Source organism: Callithrix jacchus, chromosome 11, assembly GCF_049354715.1.
Source record: "Callithrix jacchus isolate 240 chromosome 11, calJac240_pri, whole genome shotgun sequence".
Lineage (NCBI taxonomy): Eukaryota > Metazoa > Chordata > Mammalia > Primates > Cebidae > Callithrix > Callithrix jacchus.
In genome coordinates this window covers 29,822,394-29,828,393 of record NC_133512.1, presented here as the reverse complement: position 1 = coordinate 29,828,393, position 6,000 = coordinate 29,822,394, and the positions used below count along the sequence as shown (strand labels likewise).

Here is a 6,000-nt window from a genome sequence, read left to right as displayed (position 1 = left end):
TTAAGTAGGCTTAAAAAAAGGCCTACATCAATGCCCTAACTCAAACCAGGACAGACAACTGTTTATTTAGTCTTTATTTCATAATCATAAACTTAACTCTGTATCCAGCTAGGTATGGAAGGGAACAAGAAAAACATGGAACCCAAAGGGAACTGCAGCAAGAGCACAATTATTCTAGGACACTGTAAGCAGATGGGGTGGAGGGGCGCTTTCCTGAGAAGGAATGGTCTGGTGGTTAAGATAAAAAACACAAGTCAAACTTATTAGAGCTGTCCACAGTCAGCAGTGGTGATCTTCTTGCTGGTCTTGCCATTCCTGGATCCAAAGCGCTCCATAGCCTTCACAATATCCATGCCTTCTTTCACTTTGCCAAAGGCCACATGCTTGCCATCCAACTGCTCCATCTTGGCAGTACACATGAGAAACTGGGAACCGTTTGTGTTAGGTCCAGCACTTGCCATGGACAAGATGCCAGGACCTGTATGCTTCAGGATGAAGTTCTCGTCATCAAATTTCTCCTGGTAGATGGACTTGCCACCAGTGCCATGACGGCGTGTGAAGTCACCACCCTGATACATAAAACTTGGAATAATTTTGTAAAAGCAGGAACCCTTATAACCAAATCCTTTTTCTTCAGAGCTCAGAGCACGAACATTTTCTGCTGTCTTTGGAAACTTTTCTGCAAATAGCTTGAAGCAGACCTGGTCCAAGGGGTCGCTGTCGATAGCAACGTCGAGCACAGCAGAGTTGGCCACGGCTGATAGTTCTGGGACTCCTGGCAGCAGAAGCCTCTGCAAAGCTGGTCACAGAAATTTGAGAGTTTCTCCTGGATGTATTTCTTAGCTACTTATTTTTATACGAAATGGTAAATTCTTGACTGTAGATACCTTGTCTTAATCCCCTTTGTTTTTATCGTCTTCTGTCCCCAGGGCAGCTATGTTTTGCTTTTATGAATTGTGTACTACACAGCTTTAAACGGTGCCTGGGGTTGAGCAGTGCGCATCTCTCTCACTGTACAGGGAAGCCCTGACCATCACAATAAACTGCAGGCAGCAAGTCTTTTCATTTGTTTGCTGAATTAAAATGAATTTCCATAAGTTCCCTCTAAAATCACTGGCAGAATTTTGGTGGGCAGAATGCATTGGAGACAGGTAGTAAACACGAGAGCAGATTAATATTTGCATTGAATGCCTGTTATATCTTTTAGCATACATTAAAATGGATTCTAGTCTTGTTCTAGTAAAACCCACGACTGAGTGACCCAAGGATGAAACTGCTGGCTGGTAGTGCACGCTCCGCAGGGTGGCAGGAGGCTGGCTTCATCCATGTCGTGATGTTTCCTAAGGAATGCCATGTCTAGAGGCTGCAGTGTTTTACGTCTTCGTCCCTAGTTATCTACCTTGTATGTACCTTGCATTCCTTCCTTTTCAGCGTGCGGAATTGAACTTGGCTTTGAAGTAAACAATACTGGCTTTTGAGTGATCCAGCAGCTGTTATACTTTGGTAAGAGTTTTCTTCTCTATCCAGGTCTTGTTTTCCATTTCTCTCTCCATCACTTTCTCTTCTACCCCCACCTCTTCAGGCTTACTCTATCCAATTACCACGCCAGAAACAATTTCTGTCTATCTCCTTTCCCAAAGAGATGCTTCCTTTATTCAACTGCTTAAATAAGTAAAACCAAGTTTCCCTTTCCCCTGAACCACCTGCTCAAAATACAAGTGGGAGACCAATTATAACCTAGGAGACAAATCCCCTTTGAACAGCTGATCCAGGGAATGGATTTGGAGGCTTATCTTCGGTCTGAATCACAGGGTCATGCCAGGGTCATCCCTAGAGCAAATCGTCCCCTCGGCTTCCACTGAGCTTACCCTGAAATGTGCACACTGGGTCTCTTTTCCCATGGATTATGAAGCTATGTGGTGAAGGCTGCTCATTTGATGTACTAATCAGCATCTTGACATAACACATGGGAAGAGTTTATAAGTTTGCCCTTGCACTGCAAGTCTTCTAGAGTACTTTCTAATTATGTGCTTGTGATCACAGACAAAAGCCTGTGACTGTAAATCTGAAAAAAATGGCTTCCAAAGCTAGGGCAGTGCTTCTCAGATTTTCATGTGTATACACATTGTCCTGGGATGTCATTTAAATGAAGGTTTTTATTGCCTAGGTTTGGAACAGGGCCTGAGATTCTGCATTCTAACAAGCTATCCAGTGAGGCTGATGCTGTGGTCTGCCGGACTGCACTTGGAGGAGAGCCTGCTGATGGACATCCAGCTGGGAAACTTTCAGTGTGAGGCATACTTAGTGAAACTTTGTGTTCCTTAACTACTACCCAAGGGCCTTGTGCAATAGACACACCTGTGGATAGTAGACGCACCTGACAGCGATAACTTGACTTCAGCATACCCTGAGAATAACCCTGCAGGGCAGATGCACCCAAATGTGTGTTTGGAGTTCCGAGCTAAGGAATCCAGAAGTGGCCGACCTAAAGATTCATTCCTTATCTATGAGGAATATCTGAGCCCCTCAGCCCTCCCAAGGAACGCAGGCTGTACAGGAGATCAAAGCCCTGTGTGTTGGGTTAAATGAAGGTTGCCAGTTGGAGGTTGCTAGGAGGAAGGTGCTAAGTGAAAATGCTATTAAACTGCACGCTTCCTACAAGCAGCCTCCTGCCCTGTCTGCTGCCACTGGGAAGAGCAGGGCTCCAGTCCAGCCCACAGACCCTGGACCATCCTTGTAAATAAACTCCCCTCAGTAAACCCCATGTCTGCTTTGCTGGCTCTGGGTCTCTTGTTCGGCCTCTTGAACCTGGTGCCGTCCCTACTAGAGTTGAGAGGGGGCTGGCATGAGTGACCTCTTCTGTACAACGGCCCAAACTTCTCTGAGCATTCCTTATTTTTGCCCCCTTCTCCCTAGTTCAAATGTTTTATTGTTGTAGTCATCATATTGAGTGGTACTTATTTGTTTATGTGCCTGCCACCTAGACTCTGGGCATGTAGGGATAAGAGAGTCAACTCTCATTCATCTTTGGATCAAGGATACCTAGAACAGCATGTTACACACACACACACACACACACACACACACACACACACACATGGAGTAGGCACTCAACAAATATTGGATAAAAGAAAAACTGATAAATTCATAAAATTAAAACTTTCTATCCATCCCAAACATCATAAACAGGATACGAAGGCAAATGACAAACTGAGAAAGATATTTGCAGTGTATTAAGATCTCTTATGAGTTGTTATGGCTTGAGTTGGGTCCGTCAAAAGATGTGTCACAGTTCTAACCCCTAGTACCTCAGAATGGGAACTTATTTGGAAATAGAGACATTGCAGAATAGTTAAACTGTGGAGTAGGGTGGGCTCTTAAGCCGATATGACTGGTGCCATAAGAGGAGGGGACATGGACATACAGGGAGCACCTCATGTGTGGATGTAAGCAGAGATCTGACTGATGCAGCCACAACTTATGGAACACCTGGGGGTGCCAGAAGCTGGAAGAGGCAAGGAAAGATCCTCCCTAGAGCCCTCAGCAGGAGCATGGCACTGCCGATGCTTTGATTTTGTACTTCCAGGCTCTAGAACTGTGAGAGAATACATTTGTTTTTTTGTTTTGTTTTTGAGACGGAGTCTTGCTCTGTTGCCAGGCTGGAGTGCAATGGCACAATCTCGGCTCACTACAACCTCCGCCTCCCGGGTTCAAGTGATTCTCCTGCCGCAGCTTCCCAAGTAGCTGGAGCTATAGGTGCACGCCACCATGTGCAGCTAATTTTTGTATTTTTAACAGAGACAGGGTTTGACTATGTTGGCCAGGATGGTCTTGATCTCTTGACTTTGTGATCCACCTGCCTCGGCCTCCCAAAGTGCTGGGATTACAGGTGTGAGCCACCAGGCCCGGCCATTTCTGTTGTTTTGAGCCACCTAGTTTGTGGTATTTTGTTACAGCAGCCATAGGAAACTGACACGTAAGCAACAAGAAAAAGAATGATCTAGTAGCAAAGCGGGGAGAAAACCCAATCATAGGCAGTGCACTCAGAAGTGCAAATTGCTCATAAACAATGTTCAAGGGCTAGTAATCAAAGCAATGCAAAATAAACACCATATTGAAATGCTATTTTTATTTATTATATTTATTATTTTAATTAGAAAAAAAATACAGTGTTGTGAGTTTAGGATAACAGGCCTTCTTCTGTGGTTGAGCCACTATTAGCTGTTGATAGGACCCCCAAATAGATCTTAAGTTCTTCCACTTCTCTCCATGTCTTCTGCGTTGCTTCCTTTTAAGATACCATTGTTTTGACTTTCTGGACAACAGAATTAATCTAAATGGTCTTGTTACTTACCTTGCTTAGAACTGCCAGAGGGAGTCATTTAAAAAACATTAGTCAGGCCATGTGACTCTGCTGCTTAACACCCTTCAGTGATAGCTTTCATTGCAATTAGGGTGGCCCCTGCCAAGCTCCTTCTCCGTCACTGAACTCTGGACCCATGGCTTCTTTCAGTTCCTTTGTGGAGCTCTTCTTGCGGGGATAGCACACAATGCTACTCCCTCTCTCAGAATGCTTGTCCAGTCACTCTTCACCTTCTGGTCTTAGCTTCAGTGTCCCAGTGGAACTTCCTTGGCATTTCTCCTCTGGTGCTGCCTAAGTGAGGTCACTGTATTATATTTTCTCATGGTACTCTGTTGGTTTTGTTCATGATTTGTTATTGTCATGAATATTGGGTATTTGCTTCTTGTCTCTCTCTATGTAGATTGTAAACTCTCTAAAGGCAGGGACTATATCTATGTTGTCCCTCAACTGTAACTCAGACTTGGATATAGAAGCAAACACATAATAGGCAATCAATGTGTATTTGCTGACTGAATAAATAGAGATTAATTTGGCAAAAGTGATCAAAAATCTTAGAGATGTGTATATCCTTTCAATCAGTAATCCCATTTCTAGGAATATATTTTAAGAAAATAATTAGGGATATGTATCAAGACTAGTTACATTGCAACTTAAATAACAGTAAAATAAATTTTAGCAATGTATTGGGAACAAAAATAAATATCTAAAAATGACCAATATAATTATGATTTATACATTCAGAGTAATATAATGTAGGTAATCAAAGTGGTGTTGTAGAAATATATTCATTGATGTCTAGTTTCAGTGAGCATATGTTTTTGTAAAAATAAAATATATATGTTTTTATATTCTCTAATGCATAAAAGAATATTTAGAAAACCACATCCCAAAATATTAATCATGGCTCCTTTTAAAATTTATTTAAACTTATTTAAACATTTTTATTACATGTATTTTTTTAAACATTCCCTTAAAAGGATATTTCTTGTATTATTACAAGAATAAAAGTGATCAGATGTTTTATTGAGTGAATGAAATTACCTGAAATGTTTGGTCTGAATTTCAAACTTTCATTCCTACAAAAAATAAAATGACTGATATAATTAAAAAGATACCTTCTAGATTTCAGATGCTGTCTTCACAGGCTTATGCTGTGAAGGAAGACATCCCATCTGTAGTTAAATCCCAGGTCATCACTGTTTTTCATGGTTGAATGTTTATTAGTATTTTTTTGTTGGATAAACTTCTTTTATGTTGGTGTTTTTCTCATCCTAGGTTTTGGGTAAGAATTGAATGTAGAAATCTGCAGTTTCTCCTGTCAAAGGAATTCCAATACTTTGGTAGGCGTCCAAACAACACATCCTACCATATAGACCAAATATTGTGTCAAAAAATGGGCTCTGGATCAAATTTATGAAAACATATTGGATGAATTTTATCATTTGAAAAGTTTCAGAGATGAAATTATGTCTAATCTTAGATCTTCATTTCCTGAAATGTCTTTCCATCAGGAAGTCCTTAGGTTCTCAGGAGACCTTTGTTCTAACTTGGCAGAGGTGACCTGTGTTACTTCTTTATTTCCTCCTTGGACGTGGCTCCTTGGTTTTCATAGCCATGTGCAAGCACAATATTGGTTT

At 41.5% G+C, this 6,000-nt stretch overlaps 1 pseudogene; it reads right to left on the bottom strand.

Annotated features, from left to right (window-relative positions):
• Nucleotides 1-263: 263 nt before the first annotated feature.
• The window catches only part of LOC144578231 (peptidyl-prolyl cis-trans isomerase A pseudogene), a 32,979-nt pseudogene continuing 27,242 nt past the window's right edge, over nt 264-6,000 (bottom strand).